This window comes from Anguilla rostrata, chromosome 17, assembly GCF_018555375.3.
Source record: "Anguilla rostrata isolate EN2019 chromosome 17, ASM1855537v3, whole genome shotgun sequence".
Taxonomy (NCBI): domain Eukaryota; kingdom Metazoa; phylum Chordata; class Actinopteri; order Anguilliformes; family Anguillidae; genus Anguilla; species Anguilla rostrata.
In genome coordinates this window covers 2,507,260-2,525,442 of record NC_057949.1, presented here as the reverse complement: position 1 = coordinate 2,525,442, position 18,183 = coordinate 2,507,260, and the positions used below count along the sequence as shown (strand labels likewise).

General features: G+C 40.9%; 1 long non-coding RNA gene across 1 annotated transcript in view; it reads right to left on the bottom strand.

Moving 5' to 3' along the window:
• LOC135243992 (uncharacterized) overlaps positions 1-18,183 on the bottom strand; it is a 118,250-nt gene that overhangs the window by 39,268 nt on the left and 60,799 nt on the right. The gene's annotated exons all lie outside the window — the stretch shown is intronic.

Genomic DNA, 18,183 nt, shown 5'->3' with positions numbered 1-18,183 from the left:
AGCTTCAACTCATAAGCGATACAAGTGGCGTAATAGCTAGTTATTCAGCAATAACCGACTGTATTACGATTATGAGATTGTTTGTTAGAATTTGAGGTGGAGAGCTTTCTGGAAGGAAAGAGACCATGGGTGTTGTTGCACTCCATAGACAGCAAGCAGATTCAAGTAATTACACATTCATTCAAATGATCAGAAATAATTACAAATGGAAACACACATTAATTTCAGTTAAGACTAAGCTAAACAGTAGCAACTGCCTGGGATGTTTAGTCAGTCTTATGCCTAATGCACACTACACAACTTACAAAATCCTAACAATGGAGAGCATGTCACGCTCACTTAGCCTACTTTAGAAATTCATGTGTCAGGACTGTACAGTAAATGCCTGCTGTTGGTTTGCTTTGCCTGTGAGCAGACACAGGTTTGTCAAGTCATCTGAGAAAGACGGAATGATTGTGTGACACTGGGAAGAAATTGGTCTTAGATTAGCCCAAGTAATACATACTCATACCAGTGTAGCTCAGCAGAGTGGATGCTATTTCTCTGCGGATGACTCTCATTCCTTCAAAAAAAAATCGCACTGCCCAATAAGAGGCGCTCTGCAAACTAGAAAGTTTCAGGTGGTATTCATTTAGAGTGGCTTACATTTGCAAATGAGCTATACTTACAGAAAATGAGTTGCAGTCTTTTCGCTTGGGATGGGGCAAAGCTCCACATGTCCAGCGTGAAATATTAATCTTCTTTCTTATAAATGCCCTGGAGAAATCCAGTGTTCAGATGAACTCCTCCTCAGCAGATGTTGTATTACAATTAATCTTTACCGGGTCACATTTTTGCATTTCTCCATCGCCTCTGGCCGAGCTCCGAATGGGTCTAGGTACAGCGCCCTTCTCTGCTGTGGATACATTGCCTGCGAAGACAATATATAGGTTTTTGACAATCAAAATATTTTTATTATAACTTCATGACATGAAGTGTTAAGTCTTACCACTAACGTCCAATGGTTGTTTTCATTTACTGCACCGATGAGAACATAAAATGTCTGGTTCAAGCGCGAAAATAAAATGTTACCCAATAAATGTCTATTTCATTAACATCTATAAAAGTGAAAACTGAGCAAGATTTTCACGTTTTTCATACTCTTTGACTTGCCCTGCCAAACTGCAGTTATGGCAAAACAGCCAATCAGGAAAGCCTTTTGTCTCCTGCTTCATCTTCAGTGCCTGAATAAGACAACTCTGAAGGAGTTGTCTTAGTTAACTAACTAGTTAACTAACCATGATTAGTTAATTAGTTGAATCAGGTGCCTTAGTGCTGGGGTGAAACAAATTCCTGCACCCACACCTGGCCTTTTTTGGATAAGTTTGGACACCCCTGCTTTAGGAGCTCCATACAGTGATGATTGCGGTGTCAAAGTTTTAAATGTAACTCCATTGTCTCTCAGCTTTAAAATTTTAACTCTGTGTGCTGCTCCTAATGTCACAGTTATGTTACATCCAGTTATCACCCAAGGTCTGTTTCTTCACAAATCTGCATGTCTGCAAACCAGTATATAACCTAACAGCAATAATTTATTGTGCCTAACTGTTGAAATAAATGAGTTGTGCTGTGTGCACACCCAGTAGTACACTCTTTGCACCATGGTGGCAGTAAATGCTCTCCAACCTACTCATGACCAAGTTTTTAAATCATTATTAAAATAACAGTATGCAAGTTTTATTCACAGAAGAGGAACTGAGGCACACATATTGAGAAAGCACACGTCAAAAGACATTCCAAAGACTTCACATTTAATTTTCCAACCCCTCCAGTATCTGGAATGTCCAATTCGCAAACTATGTACAATCATGCCCGTATATGCTCCCTGTTGCTGGCTTGTGATGATTGAGGGATGCCATTTAAAAAAATTCTGCATTCTGTAACCCTGCTCAATTTTTGCATACATTGCATTTTTTGCTTCTTTTCAATTACAAATGTCAGGACTCAACATAGGAACAGTTTGGTTTGGCTAAGATATTGTCGGCTTATCTGGCAGGACAAATATTGTTTATTTTTAGTTGAGTAAGTGCACATGGTTAAGGTTAAACGAAAAAAAGCTGACACATTAACATTTTTCAAATGCAATCTTTGATATATTTTGTAAAAAAAAAAAGTCTGAAAATAGGACAGTTACAAATTGACTCAAGTGAAATTAACCAGAAAAGATGAAGCAAATATTGACAGAACAAAGCAAACAGCAAGGTCATTTACTGACCCATTAACTGTAACTCAATCTCTCATGCTCTATCTACCTCTCTATCACACACACACACTCAATTTTTCTTTTTACCAATTACCAATGTCAGGACTCAGAATAGGAACAATTTGGTTTGGCTAAGATATTGTAGGCTTTGCACAGTTGAAATACATTGATAATACACCGTAGATCCTGATACCACTTGATCCACCCTGGTATCTACAATCACTTGTACTTACAGCTCATCTCACAATCCCTAAACATACAGCCCCAACATAGGCGATTTGCGCAACAGCATGTATAAAAACCTAGCAATAAACATACAAACAGAAACTTGAAAACAATTCTCTCAATCATGACTAATTTAACAATGTCCTTTTTACATTTTACTTACAAATACAGGACTAATGTCATGGCATGTAAAAAAGATTAAATTGACTTGTGGCGTATAGGTGTGACTCTTTCAGTGTGCTCAATTTCTGTGGGGACAAAGCAGGCCTGGGATTCCCTTCAGATGTACAACACTCTGCCTGTAACGCTCTCCTCTCAGCGTTAGTTCCCCAGATGGCCACAGCTAGATCTTCATGGTCTGGGGTGTATAGAAAGCTGTGCGACCTTGCACATAAGTGATTAGCAAGAACAGGAGGAATTTATTGTGTCCTTCTAACATTTCAAACAACCTGTGTTTCACAATCTGTCTCGCGCATTATCTGGAACCGCAAACACCCACTAACACACTAGAGAAGGTTGCTGCAGACATACATACATGCACAGGTTTTACAGTACAGCAGAAAATAGGGTTTAAAGATGTTTCAGAAAAGTTTGAGAGTGCATTAGGGATTAAAATTGTCGTATTCTACAGATCGGGTACAAACATGTTGCAGAAATATCAGACAAGCGACACGCCACACAGCAGGACGGCATTCGTATATCTTCACGATGACCATTACTATATGATACGAAATCTTAAGGCATTCCTAGGCAAACCATATGTTTGTCAGTTTTGCTATTCTGGATTTAGTAATTGATGAAACCACATTTGCAAGTTCAGTTGTGATGTGTGCAATGACTCTGAATGTCACAAGAAACAGAATGCCAAAATATTGCAATGATTGTTCAAGGTATTGCAAATCAGGCTTTTGTTTTGAGAAACACAAACGGCCAGTTTCCACCGGTGAGTCAGGAGTGTTAGTGGCGCCATGTGATGTTACAAAGTATTGTACGAAATATAACAGACGCTACCATGTCAGTGTAAAAAAAACCAAAAACGCACAAATGTGTTACAGGGCGTTGTGTTCATTGCGGCGAAGATTTGTTACCAGATGCAGAACATAATTGCTGAATACAACCTATCGCGTTAAAAAAAACAGACAAGTACATTTTCTTTGACTTTGAGACACGTTTTGAGAATGGCAAACAAAGTGCCAACTTTGTCTGTGCCATCACATTTAACGGCGAAGGGTTTACAGATGAAAGGGATGACTGTATTGAAAAACCTTTGAGTAAGTTTAGATGTTCCAAGTATGTAGGTTATACATGGATAGCACACAACGCTGCGGGATTTGACAATTATATTCTCTTGGAACATTTTTCCAAAGTGGGCATTACTCCAAAGTTCCGCGCTGCTCAGTACTTCGTGGGAACGGTTACCGTTTCTGTTTCCACCGTCGGGCTGCTAAAACCAGGACTAGGAAGTATCTAGTGAGGACAGCAAGTGACACGGTGGATCAGCGACGGCGTCCCGTTGTCAATGTAATATGCACCAGTTGTTGTGGTCGCTCCCCATACTGTTTTGTTTTTGTCATGTTATGTTTCGTTGGCTGACGAAACGGATGAGGATTCTGTGTATTCTGCTCTGTATTTGGTTTTTCTTTTTAGCGTATCCTCCACTGACCATCACTGTTGCATTAATTCAAAAAACTAACTAACGTTTACATTACAGTGTGAAATATCCACATTGTATAATACCACTAACCTATTACTAGTAATACTTACATAGCAATGATGAAATTTTATCTGTGTTCAAACAGAGACAGTAAATGAACGAGTTCAATCCGCTTCTGTTTTGCTCCAGAAAACGATGTCCGATAGGTCTATCAGCAAATATATGGCTTAGCTATGCCCAGAAGTCCTCAATAATAATAGTATTTTCCAAGAAATTACGAAAAATTGTTAACAACGTTTCGTTAGGTGCAGCGTCTTAATGCGTAAGTGAATGCGATAAGAAAATTTTCGGTTACGCTGACCTATAAAACGCTATTCCAAAAGCAAAATTAGATATGCTATACATAGTTAGAAAGCTTATACTCTCACCTACTGAATAAATGAATTTCCAATCAAGCCAGACTGTACTAAAAACGGCGACAACTCCATAAACGATACGTGTGGTATTATGCACAGCTATTTTGAATGTACCCAGGCATCACAAATGCGCGAAATATATTTCATAAACAGATTGTCCAAGACAATATATGACCACTCGGTCTCAAAAGGGACATCTCTACGCGTAAAACCAATGGTAAGGTGTGGGAAAGAAATATATATATACTCAAAAGCACAAGCCCAATGTATATGGGAAAGGAATGTATTCAAGAGCACCAGCCCCCACCTCCATGATGGATTATATGGCCAGCAAAGGAAGGGGTGCGCAGAGCGGACAAAGGTCGACCTGAACCATAAGATTAACAACCTGTAGCAGTAAGTGCTTATACCAGAAACACATGCAGTAAGAACAAACACGTAATGCAAACGCAGCTTCTGCCATGCAAATTCAGCATTTTATGCAAGCATATACGTAAAGCGAACGCAGTTTCTGCCTTTTACGCAAATGTGTTGTCAGAATATATGATTTGTGATAGAATGGGGAGGGAGATTCAGATGGGAGATGGAAGCCATCATTTTTTTAAAATAAAGAAAGGAAGGGGCTCATAAATAATGGTGTCAAAAACAGGACCTGAGCAACAAAGAAAATAAGTGGGAAGTACTAAGTTTAAGCTCCACAACAGGAGGGGCTATCAAAAATGGATAAAAAGAAGCATTTAGCCCCGGGGGATTTTAGTGTGTGTCATGGTCCTGTGTTCCTGTCTGCGTTTCCCCTGTTGGGCCGCCAGATGGCGGCACTTCTGTTTTGTGTCCTGCTCCCCCTCTGTTAATTGTATGATTGTTTTCTATTGTCTCGTTATTCCATCATTGTTCCCACCTGTGTCTTGTTATCCCCTCCTTCTGGTTTGATTGTTTTTTGAGTTCACCTGTGTCTTGTTACCCCCTGTCTATTTAAGTTCTTTGTCCCCTTGACTCGGGTGCTGGTTCCTTGTGTTTGTTCCCGACTTGCGTTTGTTCAGACCCTTTGTACCTGCCTGTGTTTTTTACCTGTTTGTATTTGTTCCTGAGAAGTGTTTGTTTGTAATGCCCTTGTGCTCTGCCTGCCTGTGTTCTGCCCTGACCGTGTTCTGCCCTGCCCGTGTTTGTGAGTTCCTCTTGTTTTCTGTTTCATTAGATTTTTTTTGAGTTTGTGTTTTTGCCCATCGTGGCCTTGTCTGTTCCCTGCTTGTTTACCTGTCTATAGTAAAGTCTTTGTTAATTTTCCCCTTTTTGAGTTTCGTGTTTTTTTTTTTTTTTCCACTCTGCGCCTGGGTCCTAGCACCCGTACCGTTACATTTGGAGTGCTTGGAGAATGACTGGATGTATTGTCTTTACTTTGTGAGTGACTGTTGGTTGCACTGAACTGTGCAGATCAGCCCGGGTTCTTGTATGTAATCTTTGATTCACTAACAATAAACCCAGTTACATCAGACTTCGAGAAGTGTGTATACTTTGAAGAATGTAATGTAATGTAAGAAGTGTACAACAGTGTGGAAGAGAGCGACCCCGGCGCTTCTGGCCCAGGCCGGGGCCCGTTTTCTCCTGCCCACAAAGGTTACGTATTTATTCAATATTTAGTCCCAGATATTGACTGTAGAATGACATGGTATCATTTTTTTTAAACTTTGTCCCATTTATTTAGTTATTCAGTGAGCAGCATTTTCACTGCTGTATATCTTATGGCTATTGTCGGGTGTATCTTGTTGCTATGATGGAATACGATTTTTGATTGGCATTTCTATTTATATTTGCTTCTCCGCCGACCTAGCTTACGGAAGAGGACGTGCAGAGACTGTATGCGGAGTCACAAAACTGACGTAATGTAAAACCAATGAGTGAATACGTCATTAAGCCTGCCCAACCGAACGGTTTTGCTGCACCGAGCACGGTTGTCTAACCGTGCCGAAAATATCCTGCTGGGCACTGTTTGTAATCGTTCCGCGCCAAACCGTTTCCAGGTGGAAACGCCATTGGAACCGTTCCTCTCCGTGCTCAGAACCGTTCGGCCCTGCAGTGGAAAAGGGGCTATAGATAGCTACTCGTTCATCCTTACGCGTCTTGCTAAAACGGCCGCAGCGTTAAATCTGAGCACTGTGGAGAAAGGGCATTTCCCGCACAAATTTAACAAGCAGGAAAATGACAACTACCGAGGCCCTCATTCCGACAAACATTACTATGGTTATGAGGCCATGTCGGATATGTGAGGGAGGGTAAGTGTGAAGACCAGACGCAACCAAACAGGGGATCTACAAGTTACCGAAGGGCACTCTGGTAACCACTAAGTCTCGTGAGACACGAAATAGGAAGGAATAGGCTATACTCGTAAGGGACGTATCCCAAATAATGAATAATAAACCCCTAAATGGGTAACTGAGGAAGAAGGAGTATAACAAATAAAGGAACAGGGAAACAAGAAATAAAGAACAATAACCGACTTCGAACCAAAGCTGAGAAAAAGAAACAACCGAACAGAAGACATTCTGAGGCCAACTAAAACCAGGGGGGAAAACTGGTTAGTAAGAGGCGGAATGATTGTGCCCAGAAGGTGACACAATAACCCCTAAAAACCAAACCCAGAATCTGGACAAATACCGTCCTAATACCTTTTTCCCAAAAAAACTAAAGTCTGAATTCTTTATAATTCCTTGGTTCCTAAAATACTTCCTATACCTTGCTCAGATAAGAGACAGGGAACTGGCTAGAGAGAAACACGTTACACTCAAGCACCGTTCCTCTGCCTACTGACGCTTTAAATACCCAGCCACAGGTAATCAGCCGAAGACGTGAGCAACCAACAGGTGAAACAGATCACCGTGCTAATCCTGCAGGAATGCAAGGAATGTTCTACCTATCTAATCGTCCCCAAACACCAAAATAACGATTAGCCGAGTAGCTAATCTGAATGCTAACAACTGAGCCGGTGCAGGCACGGAAAAATGATCTACCCTGCACAGAAACCGTGACAGGATAAGGACAAGGCAGAGTTTGACAAGTGGTACAACGAAGTCACTGACCGTGTTTTTGACTTCCAGAAAGAACTGTACACCTATGGTAGAAATGATGTTGTCCTGCTAAGAGAGGCGTGCTTAAAATACCGCGACAAATTTATCGAAAGTACAGGGCTTGACCCGTTTAACCACACCACGCTAGCGTCCTGCTGTATGGCTGTCTACAAGACATGTTTTCTCCCCAGAGACACACTAGCCCTGACACATAACGCTTACATTAACCAACACAAAAAATTCTGGTGACTGTTTGATCTCTGATCTTAATGAGGTTTGCCTAGCTTTCAACAAGCACTTTGCTGAGGCTGGGCATTTATTCGAAAAGGAATATACAGCACCCCCTCTTATTAGTGATGATTGTGTATATACTATGAACCAGGCCTTTCAGTTTTCCTTTCAGCCCTTCTCTGCTAGTGTTGTTTTTGAGACCTTGCAAACCATTGATCCCAGGAGCGCTACTGGAGAGGATAAATTAGATCCCTTTTTTCTAAAAATGGCTGCTCCATTCATTGCAGAGCAGTTATCACACATATTCAATCTTTCTATTTCAACAGGAATATTCCCTAGTATCTGGAAATGGGCACATGTATTTCCACTGCACAAAGGAGGTGATAGAAATAATCTAAACAATTATAGACCAATCTCCAAATTACCATGCCTAGCTAAAATTCTGGAATCTCTGGCAAATAATCAACTCAAAGTATTTCTTTCTAGTCATTCAGTTCTAAGCCCACATCAATCCGGATTTAGAGCCAAGCATAGCACTATCTCAGCTGTTACGCTAGTTACAAACAATATTATGTCTGCTCTAGACAGTAAGAAACACTGTGCTGCCCTTTTTGTAGATCTGTCTAAAGCTTTCGACACAGTCGATCACGCTTTGCTTTTACAGAAGCTGTGCAGCATTGGTTTAGATGGTAAAGCTTGTGATTGGTTTCATAATTACTTGTATGGGAGATTTCAGTGTGTGAAGTCTGGGAGCACCCAGTCTGGGTTCCTGCCTGTGTCGAAGGGGGTTCCGCAGGGATCAGTTCTGGGCCCTATCCTTTTCACCATTTACATTAATAATATTGTTTCCCCACTAAATGATTGTCAAGTCCATCTATACGCAGACGATACTATTGTGTATTGTATTGCTGATTCTGCTCAGCTTGCCATTGAGAAACTGCAGCTTGCTTTTAATGCCCTTCAGGAGGCTCTTGTTAAGCTTAAGCTGGTTCTTAATGCAAGCAAAACAAAATTCATGTTGTTTACTAGGGCCAGAAGCACTGATTATGATAGCATATTTATATCCACTGCAAATAGTTCTAAAATTGAGAGAGTTTCTGAATATAAATATCTTGGCATCTGGCTTGATGAGAAATTCTCATTTAAATTCCATATAGATAATCTTGTCAGCAAACTGAGACAAAAATTGGCTTCCTTTATAGAAACAGATCTTGCTTCCCTATGATCAGTAGAAAAAGAATTGTTGAAGCAGTTTTCCTTTCAGTATTAGACTATGGTGACATTATTTATAGAATTGCTGCTCCTTCTTCCCTTAAGCGCTTGGACACAGTCTATCACTCTGCCCTCAGATTTATTACTGGCGATAGTTATGGTACCCACCACTGTGTCCTCTATGCCAAGGTGGGTCTGTCTTCTCTGGCAGTGAGGCGTGATAAACACTGGTTTTTGTTTATCTTTAAGGCCATTGTCGGAATGCTTCCACCTTATATTACAAGGTTGTTAGAGTGGCGCTCTGGACCCTATCAAACCCGATCAAATGGCTTGCTTATGCTTAAGGTCCCTCGGGCTCGATCAGAAATTGGGAAGTCAGCATTCCATTTTAGTGCCCCATCCTCCTGGAATGAGCTCCAACAATTGCTGAAAATCAGCTCTCTACCTACTTATGGGCAGTTTAGATCGCTGGTTTTGAACATTCCTGTCTCTGAGTGCATCTGTTTTTGATCGTATCTGTGCTGATTTTATTTATTTTATTATTTTATTTTATTTTTTATCATATTTTACTGTATTTTATTACTGTTATTTTATTATTTACTATGTTAGTTGCTGTTGCTTTATTTTATGATCTTTTATTACACCTATTGTGTTTTAATTGTGTTTGTAATCTCGGCTACATTGAAAATGAGGGCCTGGCCCTCAATTGTACCTCCGAGAATTTAAATAAAGGTTCTGACTGAAGGAGGGCGAGAAAATCAGGTATTTGGATTTCACAAGCTTATACCCATACTGTCAGGCTAGGAAAAGCTACCCTATAGGTCACCCTCAGATAATTTTCAAGGACATTGAACCTCTCGAAAATGACTATGGCTTAGTCAAAGCAACAATGCATCCACCACGAGTGCTACTTTACCCCGTTCTACCCTATCGCTGTAATGGGAAATTAATGTTCCCTCTCTGACGAACATGCGCTGAGTTTGTCACAAAACTCCTTTCCACGGTCAGTCTGTAGTTTTTGAGGTATTCTTCCTTCCTTCAGTATGGATTCGAATGCTTTCGCTACCTCCGCTCCTGTTTTGCTTTTTAAAAAACCTGTCCATGCGTATTTGCTAAAACCATCTATGCAAGTCAACATATATTTGAAGTTGTCATTTTCCTTTGAGTACAGTCATATCAACCAGGTCAACTTGAAATTGAATGTTGATACCGCGCAACCGCGCACTATTACTCTGTTCCTATTATAGTTAATGCGTGCAGGTTTGTGAAGCGTATAGGCATCCTCTCCGGCTAACCACTCAGAAACTTGTTTGTCAGACATCCGTAACCCTGTGTCTTTGAACTCAGCCTCTTTTAAACGTGTTTTACCACCAAAAGAACCCTCATTAGAGGGCGTGTAGTAAACAGAATTCAGAAGATCTGTCATGATACCTGCTCTCCAAATACCTGAACAAATAATGACATTATTTATTTTGATTCACATCTTTTATTTTCAACAAGATTACAAACTCACAATGTGTCAAGGTAGTCTCAAAATTTAACACATGCATCAACATTTCTCTCAAGCAGGAAATCGACTAGTATTTCTACTACTTTACAAACAATTACTGACTCGTTTTTAGACAGCTTCATTACACAGACATCCGTTATGTATGTACAAAGACTGGTGATGTGTCCTATGCTGAAACCCCTTCGACACGGCTCCATGCCGTCTGAAAGATCGCTCATATTCACGACACGGTTTGACAGCATTTGCACCCATGCGCAAAAGGTCACCCCACTCTGTAGACAATTTCCTGGCTAACATCATTTGTTTTTTAAGATTGCTGTTTGACGATGGAACAATCTTAGTGTTAAAATTGTCAACCTCATCAGCTATAATTTTATATAACAATGCTGTTAATTCAAATTTTGTACGTTGTTTAACAAGATCTTTTGACAAAACTTTGTTTCTAAACAAACTTCAGTCTTTAGCACGGAATGAAATGTGCAACATGTCGTCTTCAAATGGCCCCCAGCCAGATTCAACGACGTATAGTGTCACAGATCATGTAACTTTGTCAAAAATATATCTACCAACGTCCATCAGACAACATCCATTCGTATTCCTCAGCATCCGTCACATTTTGAAGAAATCGGATCAAACTCTCAGATTTTCTCTTTTTTGGCGCAAAAGTCATTTCGTCATCCGCAGTAGCATCGGAAATAGGTGTGAGAAGTATCCTCTTCACACACTTTGCGATACTAAAATGGCAGCATCAGCAGCGACAGAGTGCACAGTGTTTCACGAGCCGGGGTAGCTTAACTGGTAGGGCGTCAGACTGAAGATCTGAGGGTTTAATTTGAATCTGGACCGCAGAAATGTCTCCTTTTAAACACTGATTTGGGGAGGTGTCAGAAATATCACTGACAAACGGATAGCAGTCAAACTGACCTGTCAATCAAGCTGACAGGGGGGTCATAAATCATTTTTGACAGAAAGTGTAGGACATATACTACTTACATCTGATGGTATTTTACTGTACAAAACGGCAGATAGTGTGGCATGGGTTCCACCATCAGGATTGCGTTCAGATATTCTATATCACATCCACAATCAAGGGGGGCATCTAGGTGCTGAAAAAGTTAAAGATCGCCGTTTTGATGGCCAGATATGGACAAAGATGTAAATACATACTGTTTGAACTGTTTAGTTTGTGCCCAAATGAATCCCTCACACATCAAAGAGAAAGGACACTTAAGACCCACATGTTTAGCTGAAGGTCCTTGGACAAACCTCCAGATAGACTACATAGGTCCATTCCCCTCTGCTAAAGGAGGTTACAAATACATACTGATTGTGGACACATTCAGCAAATGGATTGAAGCTTTTCCAATTAAGGCAGATACAGCTCTGGGCACAGCACAGGTATTATGGGAACAGGTATATTACAGATGGGGATTACCTCTTAGCTTGGAAAGTAATAGAGGCACTCATTTCACAAATACACTCAGATCTAGCCAAAAAACTAGATAAAAACATCACCTGCACATTGCACATCACCCACAAGCATCTGGGGGTGTTGAACACACCAATAGAACATTGAAGATGTCATTGAAAAAGATGGTACTGGACAACAGTCCAAATTGGGCACAAAACCTTCCGAGCATTCTAATGTCCTTGAGAGGTGTTAGTCATAAAACCACTGGCTACAGTCCATATGAATTGATGACGGGAAGAAAAATGCAGATGCCAGAACATTTGTGGTTAGAAATGCCAGGACCCCTAGCAGAGGGGTGGAATACAGTAATATTTCTAAAAAAAAAAAATCTCATCCCAATATTTATCATCAAGCTGCACAACAAATTGGATTATGCCAAAAATACAACAAAATGTACTATGACAAAAATGTGAAAGAACAGAAATTTGAGTTGGGAGACGAAGTCATGATAAAAAAACTATCACGAAGGTCCATGGTCAGCCAACTGGAGAGGACCATGCACCAATACGCATACAGAGCCAACAGATCAACAGATGACGCCATTGCCACTGCCCTCCACACTGTACTGCTCCACCTAGAACAACGGGGAGCTTATGCACGTCTGCTGTTTGTGGATTACAGCTCTGCATTTAACACAATCATACCCAGCAGACTGGTCTCCAAGCTGTCCGACCTAGGCTTCGAACACAACATCTGCCTTTGGATAAAGGACTTCCTAACACTCTGGCAGCAGTCAGTCAGGATGGGCCCCCACCACTCTCTCACTTTGTCACTCAGCACAGGGGCTCCACAAGGCTGTGTGTTGAGCCCCCTCCTCTACTCTCTGTACACCTATGACCGTATACCAACCCACAAAACAAACACAATCATCAAATTTGCAGACGACACGACAGTGGTGGGGCTGATCATTGAGGGCGATGAGTCAGCTTACAGAGAGGAGGTACAGAGGCTAACAGACTGGTGCTCATAAAACAAAAGAGCTTATCATCGACTTTAGGAAGAAGCAGGGTGACCATCCCCCACTGCACACAAATGGAGGAAGAGTGGATAGAGTCTCCAGTTTCAGGTTCCTGGGCACCCACATTTCAGAAGATCTCATGTGGACAACCAACATAAACTCTCTGGTTAAGAAGGCACAACAGAGGCTTTACTTCCTAAGAACACTCAGGAAAGTCAACCTGCCACAACAGCTGCTAGTGTCCTTCTACCGCTGCTCCATTGAGAGTGTCCTGACACATGGGATCCTAGTGTGGTATGGCAACATTCTGCGACTGACAAGAAGGCTCTGCAGTGAGTCATCAACACAGCCCAGAAGACCACCAACACACATCAGCCTGCCCTGGAAGACATCTATAGCTCCCGTTGCCTGCGGAAGGCATCCTGCATCTTAAAGGACCCATATCACCCCGCCCATCACTTGTTTGTCCTTCTGCCCTCAGGAAAGCGCTACAGGTTCATCAAAGCGCGCACCACAAGATTAACAAACAGTTTCTACCCCAAAACCATCAGTACACTGAACTCTGCACTGAAAGTACACCCCCATAGTCAATATTTATACTGTACAATACCCCTGTGCAATACTGATATTTATTCATATTCATTTGTGCAATACTTATATTTATTCTGTGCAACAGTGGTATTTATTCTGTGCATTCAGGTACTCTGTCCTTATTTGGTGCATACGTAGGCATAATGGGTATGCGTGTGTGAATTTGTGTGCATGTGGGTCAGAGTGTGTGCACGTGAGTTCATGCATGTGAGCTGTATGTAGAGTTTTTATTATTCCTTTTTTTCTTTTATATTTTTATTACCTTGTTTTATCTTGTATATTTGAGCTCCGCTCGGGCAGTGCGCCTGAATTTTGTTGTACGCACCAATACAATGACAATAAAGAAATTCTAATTCTAATTCTGATGGATGAATGTGGGGAATGAATTTATAAGATCTGCTGCTAGACAAAAGGGGGTAGGACCACACTGAAGTGGTATCGTGTAGACCAACTGAAGAAATACAATAAAATGTAATGCCATGTATAACTATTTATGGGTTAAAACTATTTTTGTTTTGCTTCTCTTTATTTCAGAAATCCAGCATAAATATGTGGGAGGTCCTCTTGACAATAATGCTACTATTGATGGCGATGACACAAGAGTGCCCAGAGCAGCGCCCAGCACCTCTGTCTGGGGTAATTGCAAGACCACACCAGGGCGCCCTGATCAACAATGTCCAGTGGGTCCATATTCCAGTCCTGGTGAACTTGACAGCACAGTCTCCAGATCTGGACGAGCATTGCAAGGGGGAGAGCGTGACCCAGATGTACAAGGACCTCATGACAACAGCATTCCTGAAATACCATGACATGGTGGCTGCCAACTTCCAGAACGACAGCCCAACCCCCACACCTACCAGACGAAAGCTGCTCGGGTTCCTGGATGGTGTTCTAGGAGCTACGGGAACCGGATTAGGTATTTCAAATTAGATGGATATCCTACAAATGAAAAGGAATGAACCAAAACTGAAGGAGTTGATTTCCACTCAGGTCCTACAAACTGACGCTTTCTTACAAGAGGGCCTAAAGGAGGAACAGGACACAGTAGGAAATATACATACCATTGCATCTGCACTGTAAATCCTTGCTGACAGGGCCAGGAAAGCATTTAAAACCATTCACAAAGAAGTATACTGTGCCAAGTTTTCCTCAGTTAAATATCAAGAGATTTCACACATACTCTAGGATATCCAGGCTGGCAGAGTGCCAATAACTCTCTTCACAGAGGAGGTTGTTATGAAATGGTTTGGACTAAACAAATGTTTCAGCACATCCTCTGACAATTTCAAAGACTTTATGACTAACCTTGACAAATGCAAACTGCCGATTCCATATAGTAATCTAATCCAAATGGCGAGGATCACCTCTCATCCTACCCCGGCTGGATTTTACAACCCATTCTGTTATGGTCCTCTCATGGGGGGTATCAATTTGCCCTTCTCTCCAAAGGGAGGAAAACCACCAAAACCAAGCAAAAAGATTCCTTCCATACCAATCATAAAATGATGGAATGAGACTGTGTTTAACAATTTATAGTACAAAACATGGGCATGTTCTGCTGGAAACTCTCCCACAGTTTGGATATTTCATGAGACAAATGTATGCCATGCTAGTAACTGTTTCTATCCCTGTCTTCCAACCTGAGCAGGTAATGGACAGAATTGTAAAGCTTGAGAGTATTGGCAGTTTATAAGGAAATGTGCTAAAGGAGAGAAAAGACATTCCAAACTTCATAACCCAACTAAAAACAGGTGAATGGAGGGCTGTAGACACACAGTGCTGTGAGAAAACCCCTTATGGAGATTTCTGTGATTGTGGAATGGCAGAAACCAACAGTAAAGTGTGCGATGTAAATCTGACACGTACATAATAACTTCACCAGAGTAATCATCAAAGATAATGATGTTTGCATAACTACAACACATACACATTTTTACCTTTCCATCAATGGTAGTCTTACACAATGCCAGATCAATAATACTTCATTTTGCATGACTCCCCCTACAGCCTGTTCCATTGGGCCCTACCACTTTCCATATGTAAATACCACACGTCACATTTTGTCTACTAGACCTGAGGATGAGTTAAGATTTGTAGAAGAAATCCCAGAATTTGATTTTGAACTACCCGAGTTGGACAACATGTTAATGGCAATGGTTAAAGACAATCATATCATCAAAGTACAACAGGGGCTCTAGGGTAAGGATGGTACTCTCATCAATCAAATGCATGATGGAGATGTAGACCTAGCCTACTCAACTGCATTGTGGGAATTGACATTTAAAGCCGCCGTATGCATCTGTTTAATACTGATTTTGTCACTGCCGGTATTGAAAGTAAATTTTGTAAATATTTTCATCACATTCCAGAGACGTCCTTTTTCCCCCCTCTTTTCCCCCTTTTCAGAACCCGCTGCCATTAGCCGTTCCCACCACCCTTCATATTCATCCTACTGGCCCCTGCCTACCTTCCCACAAATCCAAAGACCACACCTGATTTAAATTACCTGCTGGCCATCCTGTATTTTGCATTACACTCAGTTATTTATCTGTATCGTGAATCATTGGTTGTGTGTATTTGTACTGCGTGTTAATCCCTGGTTGTATCGCGAGTAGTGTACCCGTTTCCCTTGTTTTACCCTGTTTGTTACCGTTCCATTTGTCCACCACGCTGAGGCATTGGGACAGGTAAGAGAGGCCTTTATATACTTGCACATAGGATTAACAGGTTTTACTGTATAGACACTTGTCTAGGACAGGGTTCATACACTTTTTCACCAATGATTTTCAATGACTTTTCCATGACTTCTCCACAACCTTTAACTGAATATCCATGACCAAAACAAATGACTTTATCTCAGCGGGACAATTTAAAATTATTTATTGTAACACTAAGTAAAATTAGGTCTGCATCTGAAATATATGGTGACTCTCTAAAACAAATAAACACCAGACAGACACACTTAGATACATTCTCTCATATTTTAATTCGAATAGTTTTTGTCAGTTTTTCCAGTCGAACGTCTTTCTCTGTAGGCTACATTCGCTAGTTAGTACACTCAGTATGTGCCTTAGGAGCTGACGGTAACCCTTCTAACCAATCGTGAGCTTGACATTCTTACCTTTAATGCTGATTTTAAATTGGTTAATATTAGCCTTCAATCACTCCCTTTCGCTGCACTCCACTGTCACGCGACACAAAGAGCTAACGCGTTAACTAATGTTACCTAAAGACAAAAGTTTATGTTCAATTTATTAGCGTTATCGAAAGCTGAAAAGTTGAAGCGCACGATTTTACGGCATTTTTTTAAACGTTAACTTAGTGTTTTAGCGACCCGTTTGAAACAGCTCATTTCTCCGATGCAGTTTACTGGCGGTTGATTTAATTAGCGGTATTAATGTGACGAGAAGCTCTTTGTCGTTTGAATGCATAACACGCAATTCCTTGAAGAGTCGACACATTTTATGCGTGACAGTTTAACTGTTACTTGTAAACCGTACTGTTATATTGTCGTTTTTTATCAATAAAAAATCTATTGCATATATTGTTGGTGCTCCTTACATTTTGGTGGGTGCTCCTAACTTTTTGAAGTTGGGAGCACCAGTGCTACGAAGTAAAAAAGTTAATTTCGAGCCGTGATATATTATTGAAACTGCACTTCCCTGGCATATTGTCGGCACAGTAGGGCCTACGTTTACTAACTGCTACATTAGCAGAAGCGTGCCTGTTGGGCGTGCCAGTAAACAGACTGAGCCAGACTGAATTAACTTCTCACACCACCAAAATACCGCGAAGGTTACGTGACAATTTACGTTTTATTACTATACATACTATTTTTACGATTGGATTAATTAGTAATTATATTTGATGCAACTTTAGCTGTGTTTCCATTACTTTTCCAAAACTTTTCAAAAAATATTATTTTCCATAACTTTTCCAGGGCCTGGAAATTGCATTTTAAATTTCAATGACTTCTCCAGGTTTTTCATGACCGTACGAACCCTGCTAGGAGTGGTTGCTACCATCTGTATTTAAGTTTGTTAGCCAGAGTAGTTAAGTAGGCTATTGATTTGGATGTCCCTAGGTAGGTAGTCTTCTACATTTGGTTATAGCTTGTTAATTTATTTGGCAACACACAGGATACAAATCCTCTGTTGTATATGTGTCTGTAAATATTGTACATACCGTTTTATAGCCTGTCACCATCTGCACTGTTAACAATGGTGTTTAATCAGTGACAAGTAAACCCTTTCACTTCCAAAAACCTAACAAAAATAAAATGAAAAACACAAACACAAAACAATGACAAAATTCCTAACTCCACTTGGAGTTTTCCCTATCTCACACTGGATCCTAACTACCCACCCTGGCAGCTAAGCTACTTGCCGGGATAAACACGTACAACAAAAGACACGTCTCGTAAAAGGCAAGGGTCAAACACAACTCAGTTAGCCCTTTGAAAAAATAATTAAGTAAAAATATGTCATTTGTGAAACCTTTTACTGCCACATGCCACCCTCACTCCATCGTATTCTCTCCCAGCTCCCACACACAGCTCAGGTGTGAGTCCTCCTTTTATTAGGGCTTAATGAGGTGACTGCCTTCAGCTGT